At 40.0% G+C, this 18,569-nt stretch overlaps 1 protein-coding gene across 4 annotated transcripts in view; it reads right to left on the bottom strand.

The window, feature by feature from the left end:
* Positions 1-18,569, bottom strand: part of hyd (E3 ubiquitin-protein ligase hyd) — a 1,108,663-nt gene that overhangs the window by 1,054,532 nt on the left and 35,562 nt on the right. The window lies entirely within an intron of this gene.

The following is an 18,569-nucleotide window of genomic DNA, read 5'->3' as shown; positions in this document are numbered from 1 at the left end:
CACCTTTTAAGACATGGGGAAAGGGTAGACCCTTCCAAGTCTTGCAGTAACGTGCCATGGTTGACCGTATCAAAAGCTTTTGGTAGGTCTAACGCTACGAGTACTGTTCTATGGTGGGGCTTCTGATTTAAACCACAATTTATCTGGGTGCTAATGGCATTTATCGCGGTGGTGGTGCTATGGAGTTTTCTAAAGCCATGCTGATGACAGGCTAACTGCAAATTTGCTTTGAAGTGGGGGAGCAAAACGGCTTCAAGCGTCTTCGTTACTGGCGATAGGAGAGATATCGGGCGATATGACTCTCCTATGTTAGCTGGTTTCCCATGCTTTAGTAGCGGGACCACCTTGGCCATTTTCCATTTTTCGGGTATGACAAAGGTGGAAAGAGACAGGATGAAGACATGTGCTAAATATTTGAAACCCTCTTTCCCTAGGCTTTTAAGCATCGGCATGGCTATGCCGTCTGGGCCCACTGCTTTGGATGGTTTAGCATGAACAATGGCATCCTCAACCTCTTTGGCGGTGATGGTAATTGGTGACGCGCTGAACTTATGTTTAAGTGCGTGTCTGTTGGCCCTCCGTCTATTTTTGTCGGCCGTAGAATGCATTATGTATTGTTGTTGATATTAGAGAAAAATTGTAAAGTTTACAAACGGCGATAGTTACTAGGACATGTTTCTGAATTTCACTTCTTCATCAGCTAGCTTTTCGGGAGCTGAGCATTAAACTCGCATCTCTAACATTCACATCAGTGCAAAGGCAAATGCCTTTAGCTACCGAGCCATATGAATGTCCCGTTGCTCGCTGTACAATTGGTCTCTAAGAATTGCCTTTTTGTTTCTATTCCTTTTAGTCACCATGTAGGCACATACACTCTGTATGTAGTTTATTCCTAATATTGTGGACATGATTTTTAGGCGCGCTTTTGAAAGCTTAGTAACATTTGTTCGGATTTTTACAGTATTTGTTTTTAATACTCTGCTGTTACTATTATATCAATATGATCATATGTAATTAATTAGCGAGCTTTGCCCATATTGCTTTATACAATGGGTTTTGTTATTGATATTAGAGAAAAATTGTAAAGTTTACAAACGGCGATGGTTACTAGGACATGTTTCTGAATTTCACTTCTTCACTAGCTTTTCGGGAGCTGACCATTGAACTCGAATCTCCAACATTCACATCAGTGCAAAGGCAAATGCCTTTAGCTACCGAGCCATATGAATGTCCCGTTGCTCGCTGTACAATTGGTCTCTAAGAATTGCCTTTTTGTTTCTATTCCTTTTAGTCACCATGTAGGTACATACACTCTGTATGTAGTTTATTCCTAATAGTGTGGACATGATTTTTAGGCGCGCTTTTGAAAGCTTAGCAACATTTGTTCGGATTTTTACAGTATTTGTTTTTAATACTTCCGCTGTTACTATTATATCAATATGATCATATGTAATTAATTAGCGAGCTTTGCTCATATTGCTTTATACAATGGGTTTTGTTATTGATATTAGAGAAAAATTTTAAAGTTTACAAACGGCGATGGTTACTAGGACATGTTTCTGAATTTCACTTCTTCATTGAACTCGAATCTCCAACATTCACATCAGTGCAAAGGCAAATGCCTTTAGCTACCGAGCCATATGAATGTCCCGTTGCTCGCTGTACAATTGGTCTCCAAGAATTGCCTTTTTGTTTCTATTCCTTTTAGTCACCATGTAGGCACATACACTCTGTATGAAATTATTCCTAATAGTGTGGACATGATTTTTAGGCGCGCTTTTGAAAGCTTAGTAAAATTTGTTCGGATTTGTACAGTATTTGTTTTTAATACTTCCGCTATTACTATTATATCAATATGATCATATGTAATTAATTAGCGAGCTTTGCTCATATTGCTTTATACAATGGTTTTTGTTATTGATATTAGAGAAAAATTGTAAAGTTTACAACGGCGATGGTTACTAGGACATGTTTCTGAGTTTCACTTCTGCATCAGCTAGCTTTTCGGGAGCTGAGCATTGAACTCGAATCTCCAACATTCATATCAGTGCAAATGCAAATGCCTTTAGCTACCGAGCCATATGAATGTCCCGTTGCTCGCTGTACAATTGGTCTCTAAGAATTGCCTTTTTGTTTCTATTCCTTTTAGTCACCATGTAGGCACATACACTCTGTATGTAGTTTATTCCTAATAGTGTGGACATGATTTTTAGGCGCGCTTTTGAAAGCTTAGTAACATTTGTTCGGATTTTTACAGTATTTGTTTTTAATACTTCCGCTGTTACTATTATATCAATATGATCATATGTAATTAATTAGCGAGCTTTGCTCATATTGCTTTATACAATGGTTTTTGTTATTGATATTAGAGAAAAAGTTGTAAAGTTAACAAACGGCGATGGTTACTAGGACATGTTTCTGAATTTCACTTCTTCATACAGAGTGTATGTGCCTACATTGTGACTAAAAGGAATAGAAACAAAAAGGCAATTCTTAGAGACCAATTGTACAGCGAGCAACGGGACATTCATATGGATCGGTAGCTAAAGGCATTTGCCTTTGCACTGATGTGAATGTTGGAGATTCGAGTTCAATGCTCAGCTCCCGAAAAGCTAGCTGATGAAGAAGTGAAATTCAGAAACATGTCCTAGTAACCATCGCCGTTTGTAAACTTTACAATTTTTCTCTAATATCAATAACAAAAACCATTGTATAAAGCAATATGAGCAAAGCTCGCTAATTAATTACATATGATCATCTATATATATAAAAATAAGTGTACATTTTGATGTCACTCCATAACTCGAGCACGGCTCGACAGATTGCCATGAATTTTTTAGGAAAGATAATGGAAGGAGAGATGCTGGTTAGTTGATTTTGAAATCCCAAATCGGCCATTCTTGAGTTATGATTTTTTTTTAGAAAAAATTCAAAATCTATATATGTATATAAAAGAAAGTGGTGTTAGTTACACTACTCATAACTCAAGAACGGATGAACCGATTTGGCTGAAAATTGGTGGAGAGGTAGCTTAGAACCAGTGAACGGACATATGATACTTTTTATCCCGTTCTGGCTAGGGTCTTGAGATCAAACCGTGGACCTGGGTAATCCTCGGATGTGTTTTTACAATATGGGTATCAAGTGGAAGCTGTTTATGAGTACTTTGTTACTGGGTATTTTCCGTACCTCTGGGTGACTAGGGTCTCGAGATATAGGCCAAAACGTGGACCCGGATACACCTAGAATGTGTTTTTACATTATGGGTATCAAATTGAAGCTGTTAATGTGTGCTTTAGTACAGAGAAAGTTTTACACCGCTTTGTTAATAGGGTTTCGAGATATAGGCCAAAACATGGACCCGGATACCCCTAGAATGTGTGTGTATTATGGATATCAAATGAAAGCTGTTGCTGAGAGCTTTAAAGTAATTTTCATAGTGATATTCGATTTAGTCGCATCAACCTGGCAAAACTGATAAATATGCATGCGAAGCCGAAATAAAGAAAAGAATTAATAATACCCACATACCTATTTACATACGTCCTATTCGATTTGCCTGATATTTGGTATATAAATTTGCCTATATCAGTATTTACGATGCTTTTTTCCGCGAAGTAGACCAGAGACGGACTGGGACTGTGATTAGGACTAGGACTGGGACTGAGACTCGGAGTAGGACTGGGACTGGGATTGAGACTCGGAATGAGACTGGAACAAAATAAATACCACCCTCTGGGACTGGTAATAAGATATTAAGAAGAATGAGAAAAACTTGAGAGAAGAGAAAAGAGAGAAGGAGACGGCGAAAGAGATAGAATGAGACGAAGATGGAGATAGATGAAGCGAAAAATACGGAGGGAGGAGTGAATACAAAGATTAGGAAAAAGTGTAGAGGGGCGAGGGCAGAGTTAGACGGAAAAAGCTTATTAAAATGTATGCAGATAGACCAAATCTCGGTAGCTAAAGGCATTTGCCTTTGCACTGATGTGAATGTTGGAGATTCGAGTTCAATGCTCAGCTCCCGAAAAGCTAGCTGATGAAGAAGTGAAATTCAGAAACATGTCCTAGTAGCCATCGCCGTTTGTAAACTTTACAATTTTTCTCTAATATCAATAACAAAAACCATTGTATAAAGCAATATGAGCAAAGCTCGCTATTTAAATCATATGATCATATTGATATAATAGTAACAGCGGAAGTATTAAAAACAAATACTGTAAAAATCCGAACAAATGTTACTAAGCTTTCAAAAGCGCGCCTAAAAATCATGTCGACACTATTAGGAATAAACTACATACAGAGTGTATGTGCCTACATGGTGACTAAAAGGAATAGAAACAAAAAAGCAATTCTTAGAGACCAATTGTACAGCGAGCAACGGGGCATTCATATGGCTCGGTAGCTAAAGGCATTTGCCTTTGCACTGATGTGAATGTTGGAGATTCGAGTTCAATGCTCAGCTCCCGAAAAGCTAGCTGATGAAGAAGTGAAATTCAGAAACATGTCCTAGTAAGTTTGTAAACTTTACAATTTTTCTCTAATATCAATAACAAAAACCATTGTATAAAGCGATATGAGCAAATCTCGCTAATTAATTACATATGATCATCTATATATATAAAAATAAGTGTACATTTTGATTGTCACTCCATAACTCGAGAACGGCTCGACAGATTGCCATGAAATTTTTAGGAAAGATAATGGAAGGAGAGATGATGGTTAGTTGATTTTGAAATACCAAATCGGTATAGCCATTCTTGAGTTATGATTTTTTTTAGAAAAAATTCAAAATCTATATATATAAAAGAAAGTGGTGTTAGTTACACTACGCATAACTCAAGAACGGATGAGCCGATTTAGCTGAAAATTGGTGGAGAGGTAGCTAAGAACCAGTGAACGGACATATGATACTTTTTATCCCGTTCTGGCTAGGGTCTTGAGATCAAAACGTGGACCTGGGTAGTCCTCGGATGTGTTTGTACAATATGGGTATCAAATGGAAGCTGTTTATGAGTACTTTGTTACTGGGTATTTTTCGTACCCCTGGATGACTAGGGTCTCGAGATATAGGCCAAAACGTGGACTCGGGCACCCCTAGAATGTGTTTATACAATATGGATATCAAATGAAAGCTGTTGATGAGTGCTTTAGTGCAGGGTAGTTTTCATACCTATTGGTGACTAGAGTCTCGAGATATAGGCCAAAACATGGAGCCAGGCACCTCTATAATGTGTTTATACAATATGGATATTAAATGAAAGCTGTTGATGAGTGCTTTAGTACAGGGTAGTTTTCATACTTATTGGTGACTAGGGTCACGAGATATAGGCCAAAACGTGCATCAGGGTAACACTAGGATCTGTTTTTGAATTATGGATATCAAATTGAAGCTGTTGATGTGTGCTTTAGTACAGAGTAAGTTTCATGCCGCTGGGTGACTAGGGTCTCGAGATATAGGCCAAAACATGGACCCGGATACACCTAGAATGTGTTTTTACATTATGGGTATCAAATTGAAGCTGTTAATGTGTGATTTAGTACAGAGAAAGTTTTACACCGCTTTGTTAATAGGGTTTCGAGATATAGGCCAAAACATGGACCCGGATACCCCTAGAATGTGTGTGTATTATGGATATCAAATGAAAGCTGTTGCTGAGAGCTTTAAAGTAATTTTCATTGTGATATTCGATTTAGTCGCATCAACCTGGCAAAACTGATAAATATGCATGCGAAGCCGAAATAAAGAAAAGAATTAATAATACCCACATACCTATTTACATACGTCCTATTCGATTTGCCTGATATTTGGTATATAAATTTGCCTATATTAGTATTTACGATGCTTTTTTCCGCGAAGTAGACCAGAGACGGACTGGGACTGTGATTAGGACTAGGACTGGGACTGAGACTCGGAGTGGGACTGGGACTGGGATTGAGACTCGGAATGGGACTGGAACAAAATAAATACCACCCTCTGGGACTGGTAATAAGATATTAAGAAGAATGAGAAAAACTTGAGAGAAGAGAAAAGAGAGAAGGAGACTGCGAAAGAGATAGAATGAGACGAAGATGGAGATAGATGAAGCGAAAAATACGGAGGGAGGAGTGAATAAAAAGATTAGGAAAAAGTGTAGAGGGGCGAGGGCAGAGTTAGACGGAAAAGGCTTATTAAAATGTATGCAGATAGACCAAATCTGGGTAGCTAAAGGCATTTGCCTTTGCACTGATGTGAATGTTGGAGATTGTATAAAGCAATATGAGCAAAGCTCGCTAATTAATTACATATGATCATCTATATATATAAAAATAAGTGTACATTTTGATTGTCACTCCATAACTCGAGAACGGCTCGACAGATTGCCATGAAATTTTTAGGAAAGATAATGGAAGGAGAGATGATGGTTAGTTGATTTTGAAATCCCAAATCGCTTTAGCCATTCTTGAGTTATGATTTTTTTTAGAAAAAATTCAAAATCTATATATATAAAAGAAAGTGGTGTTAGTTACACTACGCATAACTCAAGAACGGATGAGCCGATTTAGCTGAAAATTGGTGGAGAGGTAGCTAAGAACCAGTGAACGGACATATGATACTTTTTATCCCGTTCTCGATAGGGTTTTGAGATCAAAACGTGGACCTGGGTAGTCCTCGGATGTGTTTGTACAATATGGGTATCAACTGGAAGCTGTTTATGAGTACTTTGTTACTGGGTATTTTTCGTACCCCTGGATGACTAGGGTCTCGACATATATGCCAAAACGTGGACTCGGGCACCCCTAGAATGTGTTTATACAATATGGATATCAAATGAAAGCTGTTGATGAGTGCTTTAGTACAGGGTAGCTTTCATACCTATTGGTGACTAGGGTCTCGAGATATAGGCCAATACATGGACCCAGGCACCTCTAGAATGTGTTTATACAATATGGATATCAAATGAAAGCTGTTGATGAGTGCTTTAGTACAGGGTAGTTTTCATACTTATTGGTGACTAGGGTCGCGAGATATAGGCCAAAACGTGCATCAGGGTAACACTAGGATCTGTTTTTGAATTATGGATATCAAATTGAAGCTGTTGATGTGTGCTTTAGTACAGAGTAAGTTTCATGCCACTGGGTGACTAGGGTCTCGAGATATAGGCCAAAACGTGGACTCGGGCACCCCTAGAATGTGTTTATACAATATGGATATCAAATGAAAGCTGTTGATGAGTGCTTTAGTGCAGGGTAGTTTTCATTCCTATTGGTGACTAGGGTCTCGAGATATAGGCCAAAACATGGACTCAGGCACCTCTAGAATGTGTTTATACAATATGGATATCAAATGAAAGCTGTTGATGAGTGCTTTAGTACAGGGTAGTTTTCATACTTATTGGTGACTAGGGTCGCGAGATATAGGCCAAAACATGCATCAGGGTAACACTAGGATCTGTTTTTAAATTATGGATATCTAATTGAAGCTGTTGATGTGTGCTTTAGTACAGAGTAAGTTCCATGCCGCTGGGTGACTAGGGTCTCGAGATATAGGCCGAACCGTGGACCCGGATACACCTATAATGTGTTTTTACATTATGGGTATCAAATTGAAGCTGTTAATGCGTGCTTCAGTACAGAGAAAGTTTTACACCGCTTTGTTAATAGGGTTTCGAGATATAGGCCAAAACATGTACCCGGATACCCCTAGAATGTGTGTGTATTATGGATATCAAATGAAAGCTGTTACTGAGAGCTTTAAAGTAATTTTCATTGTGATATTCGATTTAGTCGCATCAACCTGGCAAAACTGATAAATATTCATGCGAAGCCGAAATAAAGAAATGAATTAATAATACCCACATACCTATTTACATATGTCCTATTCGATTTGCCTGATATTTAGTATATAAATTTGCCTATATTAGTATTTACGATGCTTTTTTCCGCGAAGTAGACCAGAGACGGACTGGGACTGTGATTAGGACTAGGACTGGGACTGAGACTCGGAGTGGGACTGGGATTGAGACTCGGAATAGGACGGGAACAAAATAAATACCACCCTCTGGGACTGGTAATAAGATATTAAGAAGAATGAGAAAAACTTGAGAGAAGAGAAAAGAGAGGAGACTGCGAAAGAGATAGAATGAGACGAAGATGGAGATAGATGAAGCGAAAAATACGGAGGGAGGAGTGAATACAAAGATTAGGAAAAAGTGTAGAGGGGCGAGGGCAGAGTTAGACGGAAAAAGCTTATTAAAATGTATGCAGATAGACCAAATCTCGGTAGCTAAAGGCATTTGCCTTTGCACTGATGTGAATGTTGGAGATTGGAGTTCAATGCTCAGCTCCCGAAAAGCTAGCTGATGAAGAAGTGAAATTCAGAAACATGTCCTAGTAACCATCGCCGTTTGTAAACTTTACAATTTTTCTCTAATATCAATAACAAAAACCATTGTATAAAGCAATATGAGCAAAGCTCGCTAATTAAATACATATGATCATATTGATATAATAGTAACAGCGGAAGTATTAAAAACAAATACTGTAAAAATCCGAACAAATGTTACTAAACTTTCAAAAGCGCGCCTAAAAATCATGTCCACACTATTAGGAATAAACTACATACAGAGTGTATGTGCCTACATACTACTAAAAGGAATAGAAACAAAAAAGCAATTCTTAGAGACCAATTGTACAGCGAGCAACGGGACATTCATATGGCTCGGTAGCTAAAGGCATTTGCCTTTGCACTGATGTGAATGTTGGAGATTCGAGTTCAATGCTCAGCTCCCGAAAAGCTAGCTGATGAAGAAGTGAAATTCAGAAACATGTCCTAGTAACCATCGCCGGTTGTAAACTTTACAATTTTTCTCTAATATCAATAACAAAAACCATTGTATAAACCAATATGAGCAAAGCTCGCTAATTAATTGCATTATGTATTGTCGGCAGAACGCGCTCGTGCATTTTTTCGCATCCGACAGCACTTTGTCGCCAAAGGCGATAGAAACTTTGTCAATGTGCCTAGACGGATTCGATAGGGACCAAAGTTTACCTACACCGGCAGAGAGGTTACAATCGCTTAGGTGCTCCTCCCATTTCGCCCGCTTGTGTTCATCCAGAAGCAATCTTATGCGTTGGTTTATATCCGTTATTTGGGGGATTATCACCGACTAAATCCTCCGCGACCTAATTTACAACATGGACGTCCCAAATGTCGACCATTTTGACATCCAAGTCGATGGCACTACGCTACCGGCTTTCCTACACCTCAAAATCTTGAGTGTGACGTTTGATTAGGATATACATTTTGGTGAGCAAGCAGCCGCAATTGTACCGAAAATCCATAGCCGTAATAAAATCCTGTTGTTGTTGTTGTTGTAGCTTTGCCCCACCTAACAGCCGCGACCGATCACAAATTGTCATCAATATCCTCTAACGGGAGTCCAAGGAAACTTGCCGTTTCAACAGGGCTGGACCATAATGAAAGGGGTGTTAGAGGCGTTGGTTCCACATTACAACTAAAGAGATGGTTGGTGTCATGTGGGGACACATTGCAAGCGGGGAATATATTTTGTATGTCGGGGTTGATTCTGGATAGGTAAGAGTTTAACTTGTTACAGTATCCAGAACGAAGTTGAGCAAGAGTGACACGCGTTTCCCTGGGGAGTATGCGTTCCTCTTCCACAAATTTTGGGTACCGTTCTTTGAGTACTGGATTCACCGGGCATTTCCTGACATAAAGGTCCGACGCCTGTTTGTGGAGTTCACCAAGGACCTGCTTGTGTTTTTTGCTTCATACAGCTGGGTTCTCAGGTGCCGGATTTCCTCAAAATGCTTACGGAGATGACTCCTTAAGCCCCTAGGCGGTGTTGGCTCATCAATCAGATGTTTGTTTGGATGCCAGGTTTCTGGGTATTCAACAGGAACTGTTTGGTTAGCATCTCATTTCTCTCCCTGATGGGGAGTATTCTCGCCTCATTATGTAGATGGTGTTCTGGCGACATAAGAAGACAGCCCGTGGCGATTCTGAGAGCAGGCCTGTAGCTTCTTCCAGTGGGTAATTTTTAGGCTTGGCGACCATATGGGTGACGCGTAGCACGTAAACGGCTGGCCAATTGCTTTGTATGTTGTAATGAGCGTTTCTTTATCTTTTCCCCAGGTACTGCCAGCAAGGGATTTGAGGATTTTATTACGGCTCTGGATTTTCGGAACAATTGCGGCTGCGTGCTCACCAAAATGTAGAACCCTATCAAACGTCACACCCAAGATTTTGGGGTGTAGGACAGTCGGTAGCGTAGTGCCATCGACGTGGATGTTCAAAATGGTCGACATTTGGGACGTCCAAGTTGTAAATAGGGTCGCGGATGATTTAGTCGGTGATAATGCCAGGTTTCGCGTGGCGAAAAAACTGGAGAGATCAGGGAGGTAGCCGTTTATTCTGTTGGAAAGCTCATCGATCTGTGGGCCTGGGCCTGTGGCCATTATTGTGCAGTCATCGGCGTATGAAACGATAGTGACTCCTTCTGGTGGTGAAGGTAACTTAAAAATAAATAAATGTAAGGCGCGATAACCTCCGAAGAGATCTAAGGCCGAGCTTCTCTTCCAATTTGCGTCGTGCTCCCCTTGATTTTCCCTACAAATTTGCCGGACGGGACCTACATGTTTTATGCCGACTCCGAACGGCATCTGCAAGGCAGATGAGTTTTCACTGAGAGCTTTTCATGGCAGAAATACACCCGGAGCTCTTGCCAAACACTGCCGAGGGGCGACCCCGCTTAGAAAAATTTTCTTCTAATTTGAAAACCTTATTTCTAAAATTTTGATGTTGCTTTGCCCGGGGTGCGAACCCAGGGAATACGGTGTGATAGGCGGAGCACGCTACCATCACACCACGGTGGCCGAAGGTAACTTAGATATGTAGAAATTAAACAAAAGTGGGGATAGGACACCACCCTGTGGAACCCCTTGTTTAATTCTTCTTGGTTTTGATGTTTCGTTTCTAAATTGCACCGATGCCTGCCGACCACCCAGATAATTTGCGGTCCACCTTTTAAGACATGGGGGAAGGGTAGACCCTTCCAGGTCTTGCAGTAACGTGCCATGGTTGACCGTATCAAAAGCTTTTGATAGGTCTAGCGCTACTAGTACTGTTCTATGGTGGTTTTGATTTAAGCCGCAATTTATCTGAGTGCTGATGGCATTTAGCGCCCTGGTGGTGCTATGGAGTTTTCTGAAGCCATGTTGATGACAGGCTAGCTGCAAATTTGCTTGGAAGTAGGGCAGCAAAATGGCTTCAAACGTCTTTGCTACTGGCGATAGGAGAGATATCGGACAATACGAATCTCCTATGTTAGTTGATTTCCCAGGCTTTAGTAGCGGCCATTTTCCATTTTTCGGGTATGACAAAGGTGGAAAGAGACAGGTTGAAGACATGTGCTAAGTATTTCAAACCCTCTTTCCCTAGGCTTTTAAGCATCGGCATGGCTATTCCGTCTGGACCTACTGCTTTGGATGGTTTAGCGTGACCAATGGCATCTTCAACCTCTCTGGCGGTGATGGTAATTGGTGACGCGCTGGATTTATGTTCATGTGCGTGTCTGTTGGCGCTCCGTCTATCTTTGTCGATCGTAGAATGTGTAACAGCAGCCTTAACAAATAATAAAAATGTCACCCTGTTTCTAAATTGCTGCAACACCCGTTGTCTACTGTGAGCAAACAACAGGTGTTGGAACAACTTGGAAACAGAGCAATTCGGCTCGCAGAATTATTATTATAAATTTTGGACTAAACGAAGCAAGTGCGTAGCAAAACTAAAATAATTTAATTACACAAACTAAAGATACGACTAAAATATTGTAATAACGAGTTTCACACACATTTATTGTGTTGTAAATAAAAACCACTTATATTATATTACATTATTAAGATTACATGTGCTTACTTACTTACTTACTTAATTGGCGCTTAACCGTCTAAACGGTTATGGCCGTCCAACAAGGCGCGCCAGTCGCTCCTTCGCTCCGCCAACCGGCGCCAATTGGTCACACCAAGGGAGTTTAAATCGTTTTCCACCTGGTCCTTCCAACGGAGTGGGGGCCGCCCTCTACCTCTGCTTCCATAGGCGGGTTCCGATAGAAACACTTTCCTGGCCGGAGCATCATCTTTCATTCGCATAACATGGCCTAGCCAGCGCAGCCGCTGCGTTTTAATTCGCTGGACTATGTTGATGTCTGCGTATAGCTCGTACAGCTCATCATTAAATCTTCTTCGGTACTCGCCATCGCCAACGCGTAGAGGTCCATAAATCTTTCGAAGAACTTTTCTCTCGAACACTCCCAAAGCCGCTTCATCTGCTGTTGTCATGGTCCATGCTTCTGCCCCATATAGCAGGACGGGTACGATAAGTGACTTGTAGAGTATGATTTTCGTTCGCCGAGAGAGGACTTTACTTTTCAATTGCCTACCTAGTCCAAAGTAGCATTTATTGGCAAGATTGATTCTTCGCTGGATTTCAGTGCTGATGTTGTTGCTAATGTTGATGCTGGTTCCCAAATAAACGAAGTCTTTTACTATTTCGAAATTATGGCTGCCAACAGTAGCGTGGTTGCCAAGGCGCATATGCGCTGACTCTTTGCTCGATGACAGCAGGTACTTCGTTTTGTCCTCATTCACCATCAAACCCATCTTTACCGCTTCTTTTTCCAGCTTGGAGTAAGCAGAACTAACAGCGCGGGTGTTTAGGCCGATGATATCAATGTCATCAGCATATGCCAGTAATTGCACGCTTTTATAGTATATTGTTCCAGTGCGGTTAAGTTCTGCAGCTAGTATAATTTTCTCCAGCATCAAATTAAAGAAATCGCACGATAGGGGGTCACCCTGTCTGAAACCTCGTTTAGTTTCGAACGGCTCGGAGAGGTCCTTCCCAATTCTGACTGAGCTGATGGTGTTGCTCAACGTCATTTTGCACAGCCGTATAAGTTTTGCGGGGAAACCAAATTCAGACATAGCGGCATATAGGCAGCTCCTTTTCGTGCTGTCGAAGGCGGCTTTAAAGTCGACGAAGAGGTGATGTGTGTCGATTCTCTTTTCACGGGTTTTTTCCAAGATTTGGCGCATTGTGAAAATCTGGTCGATGGTAGATTTACCAGGTCTGAAGCCGCACTGATAAGGTCCAATCAGCCGGTTCACGGTGGGCTTCAATCTTTCGCACAATACACTTGAAAGGACCTTATATGCGATATTAAGAAGGCTGATTCCACGATAGTTGGTGCATTTTGCAGTATCCCCCTTCTTGTGGACTGGGCAAAGAACACTTAGATTCCAACCGTCGGGCATGCTTTCGTCCGCCCATATTTTGCTAAGAAGCTGCTGCATGCGCCTTACCAACTCCTCGCCGCCGAACTTGAATAGCTCCGCAGGCAATCCATCAGCGCCCACGGCTTTGTTGTTTTTCAATCTGGTTATTGCTATTCTAACTTCGTCATAATCGGGCGGGGGGACATATATTCCATCATCATCGATTGCGGGATCGGGTTCTTCATCTCTGCGCGGTGAATTGCTGCCTCCATTTAGGAGAGCAGAGAAGTGTTCCCTCCATAATCTAAGCACTCTCTGGACATCAGTTACATGTGCGGGAAAATGAAAATAATAACTGTGGAAAAGAATATGTGGGTACAACAAATAACAAATTAAAAACAAGAATAGCAGGACACAGATCGGATATTAAATGTAGATCATCTGGCAACATTCATAAAACAGCACTTGCGGCCCACTATACAGAGAACGGACACCAACCAGATTTTAAAGCGGTGTGCATACTAGAGCAGGAGACAAATTATAGCAAAAGGTTTACGTTAGAAATGCTACACATAGCAAATACATCACCAAGCAAGAGACTAAATTACAAAACGGACACAGAAAATTGCTCACATATTTATAGACACTTACTTGACTCACAAAAGAACAAAAAAAAAAATTAGTTCTGAACTGCATGGCGAATTAACAAGTGTCGTGTATCGGACAAGATAATTAATGTATGTATGTATGGAAAAATTGTATCCCAATTGTATTCAGTTTTATATGTGAATATTTGTTTGTTATTGTTATAGCCCCTGAAGACGATCTCCGAAGGAGATTGAAATATATTGGGAAATATTTAAAAAAGTGTTTTATTACATTGGACCTTGAGCCTGCAAAAATCACAGTTTGATAAAGTCAACGTAAAAAGGTCACTACAATGAAATTTTAGTATTTCCTTTTTCTTTTTCCTCAACATTTCAGCTTCAAAGAATTCAGACATTCAAATAAGTACTTCATTAATAATAGTTTGAACTGAATTATTTGTGCTATGCTGATAACTGCATATGTACCTTAGAAGTGGTAAACAAGTGCAAAGAATTCAGATTCAGAATCCGATTCCGATAATTCAGCCTCAAGCTACGAAAGTTTAGCTTCATCTTCGACCGAACAAGTCACAAACCAATAAAATAGATTTTCTTTGTCAACAGATTTTCCAGGCTTCGAAGATTCTTCCAGTAAAAATTTAACTTCTAATTTAGCTTCAAATCTTAACGATTCAAATAGTGCAAAACTAATTTCAAATTCTTTTATATTAAAATCAGATCTTAACGATCCAATTAGTACAAACGTTGCCTCACCTTCTTCTAATTCAGCTTCAGATCTTAACGATCAAATCATGGCTACACTTGAGGAAAAGAAAACTTTTATTAACACATGTGCTAATTCTATTAGAGAAAACTACAGCGGGGATCCTCAAGCACTTGAGACTTTAATAGACAAAATTGCACTACTCTAACAGTTCGCTATTGAAGATCTAACTAATACCTTTATAGCATTTCTGAAATCAATACTAGAGGGTAAAGCCCGTGAAGTAATACCAAGACAAGTAACTGCAGTCAATGAAATTAAAGTAGCTCTACGTAGTAGGATCAAACCAGACAACTCGAAAGTTGTAGCAGGGAAAATTGCGGCGTTGCACGTTAACAATAATAATTATACAGATTTTGCCAAAAAAGTTGAAGATTTAGCTGACTCACTTGAGGGTCTCTTATTATTGAAAGGATCACTCAAGCAAAAGCTCATGAAATGGCAGTCGAACAAACGGTTAACGTGTGTCGTTTAAATACAAAATCCAATTTAGTCAAAACTATTTTAGCCTCAACGGCATTTACTGATCCGAAAGACGTAGTAGCGAAATTAATTGTTGAACAAAATAACGAAGTAACAGAGCGTCAGGTTTTAGCTTTTCAATCACGTGGTAACAATACATTCAGAAATTTACGTGGTAACACTGGTCGACGGCCAAAATTTACCAGAGACGCCGTTATGAAATTCGTATGTAAAACCACCCCCTGATTTCGAAAATCGAGTTCATTTTTAATTCTATGGTACCGTTTTTGAGATATTTGCAATTTACCGTTATTCGAAAAAACCAAAAAGGTGGCTCCCTTTAATTACGTATATCTCACGAACGGGTAAAGCAATTGCAAAATCACAGAATCGGAAAGACAATAAAATTTTCTATAAATGCATAATACATTGTTTTTTGCTCAACCAGATAGTTTTCGAGATATTAGCTTATAATCTCAGATTTTTGTTTTTTTTATGAAAAAATATGAAAAAAAATACTCTTTGCGAGGGCAGCATTCCAAAACCACAACTTTTTTTCCAGATGTTTTTTTCTTTACTAAAGCTCTGTCTAATTAAAAAAAGATAAGCTACCATAGAAGAAAATCGATGCAAAACTACGTAAGTTATAAGCGATCAAATAAAAATACCCAGGTTGGGCAATTTCATCGTATACCTCAAATCGTATGTTTGGTATAAAGAAGAGTGAAATATCTAGCTATGCTCTGTTTCTATTTAGTTAAAAGTTCAATTTATGAATGAAATTTACCATATTTTTAACTTTTTTTTTAATTTATTTATGTTTATACTATATTCTAACAATCTTTATCTTAATTTGATTTTACTATGTAGTCGAAATAATTATGTGTTCTACTTTGACGCTTATTCAGTTTAGGATCGGTTTCTCTTATGAGAAACCAGCAGTAATCACCCATCATTGCGACGTCCCAGAATCCTTGATATCGATTCTCAATTAATTTCATTTGCTGATGAAACCTTTCGCCATGTTCGTCACTTTAGTCGCCAAGATTTGCCGGAAAAAAACTCAAATGTGAGTGCAGAAAGGGACATATTTACGCCTGGAAAGAAAATATTAGTTAGGTAAACAAGTTATAGAATTTTGGGAAACTAATTTTAATAAGCCTTTAAGCCATTTTCGCATAATTATTGATTAAGTCGTTCACTATCTGCTCGTAGTTAGGGCTTTTGTGTCTACCGAGAAAAGAAGCAACGACCTTTTCAAAGGATTCCCACGCTGCTGCCTCAACTGATGGGAGTAGTCTTTTGAATTGATTACTGTTGATCAACTTTTTTATTTGTGCTCCAACAAAAATACCTTCCTTTATCTTGGCTTGAGAAATATCTGGAAAAATTGTTTTCATATAGTCGAATGCTTCACCTTCTTTGTCCAAAGCCTTAACCAAGTTTTTAATGAGACCGAGCTTGATGTGTAAGGGTGGAAGTATGATTTTCTCTTTCTTGACAAGAGGGGTGTATTTGATGTTATCCACACCAACGGTAAACTCGACTCTTTCCGGCCAATCCTTTCTGACGTAGTGGTCCCTACGAGCTCGGCTATCCCACTTGCAAAGGAAGCAGCAGTGCTTGGTGTAGCCACTTTGTAGACCGCATAGCATTGCAACGACTTTGAGAACCGAACATATTTTGCAATCATGCTCTTTATATTTGATAAATTTGAGTAGTTTTTGCGTTTCCTCGTAGGTTTCCTTTGTATTTACTGCATGTACGATCGGGATAGAAGGCTTTTTGTTACAAATATGCAATAATACAGCCTTCAAACCTAGTTTATTGCTATCTATGATCAATCGCCAGTCTTTTGAATCATATGTTTGACCAAACTCTTTTAATAAACCTGGAATGTCGTTGCATGTGCATATACTGTCTTTCTTGGTATAGTGTTTGGAAAATTGTTCGTGACGAGTTCTACAATATATCACCTTAACATCGGATGACACAAATTTTAATTGTTGCATACGAGAAGCGTGGATCTCGGCCTTTTCCTTGGATAGTTCCAAATCTCTTATCCAATCATTAAGTTGTGCTTGTGACAGAACGTTTCTCTCGTTTCCCATGCGAAATTCAGTACAACTTGATTCTCCGAACTCAGATATTACTGTTGACAATGGAACTGGATTCGCAACTGCCGTTGAATGTAGTACTGGCAATGTCACTGTAGGTACGCTGGCATAGGTTACTCTTCTTGATCTTCCAATGCCAACTACTTTTGTTTGACAAATATAACACTCTATTGAATGGCAAGTAGGTTCTCTCCATATCATTGGTGTATCAAATTTTATTTGTTGTCCTGATTCCGACTGAATCAATTCTACTCGACACGATGTACACAAAGTGTTCGGTGTCCATGGTTTTTCAGCATTTTTAGGCTCAATGCCAAAATACTTGCAGTATAAAGTTTTCATATGATCTGAGAATACTCGTCGTCGCCTTATGATAGTATATTGGCCACACATGAAACAGAACATATCTGGATCGTTATTACAAACAAATTCTCGCTTCCTTTTACTCATTTTATTTTTTTTAATAAATCACGGTTTTGAAATTTGACTTATGAACTGAACTATCTTCGGCGAGCCTTGCAGATGTTATGAAGTTTCAAGGCGCATTAACTCATATTTATACTCGGAACAAGAATAAAATTGAAAAAATCAAATCTTACCTAGACAGAAAGGTTCCTTTTTATACGAAGCCGGGAAAAGAAAATACTGATGCCGGCCTTTAAAAGACAAAGGTCTATGGGAAATGGGTCGAGCGTTCCCAAAAGGCACAAGCCTTCGGCCACTACTCCCCCTGCCCTGACCAAAACCTTCAGCGAGGCGGCTAAGGCCAACTTTACGCTGGCTGTTTTGAACCGCGGTCACCCCAATGGGAACATGACCCCGGATAACTGGAAAGATGACCTTAACGGCCTTCTCAAGATCTTTAAGGACATCATGACCAAGTATCCGGGGCCGGCTCCCACTATTCGTGATGCCGGCTGGCACCAGGGCAGGGTGAAGCTTGTTTCCTGCGCCGATAAGCGCTCGTGCAAGCTCTACAAACTCACCATAGCTTCGCTAGGACAGCTGTGGTCTGGGGCCAGCTTGGATGCGGTCGGTTTGGAAGAAATTCCGAACAGACCGAGAGATTGGGCCTGGATCCCAGACGGCATAGCGGATCCTGGCGAAATTTTAGAAACCATCGCAGAATCGAATAAGGGGCTACCTTGGTGATTGGAGGGTAGTCCGGGTCGGCGAGACAAGGGCGAAGCAGCGTTATGTTGTTTTCATCATAAACGAAGCTTCTCTCTCTTGGCTTGACGAATGTGGTGGAGTTTTAAGCTACGGCTTCTACTCCATCACATTGAAAATTCGAAGGGATGGCACTAAAGAAGAAGCACCGGACGAAGGTAAGCCTGT

Source organism: Eurosta solidaginis, chromosome 1 (genome assembly GCF_040869045.1).
Source record: "Eurosta solidaginis isolate ZX-2024a chromosome 1, ASM4086904v1, whole genome shotgun sequence".
NCBI lineage: Eukaryota > Metazoa > Arthropoda > Insecta > Diptera > Tephritidae > Eurosta > Eurosta solidaginis.
Note: the sequence above shows the minus strand (reverse complement) of the source record. Positions and strands in the feature narration are given on the sequence as shown.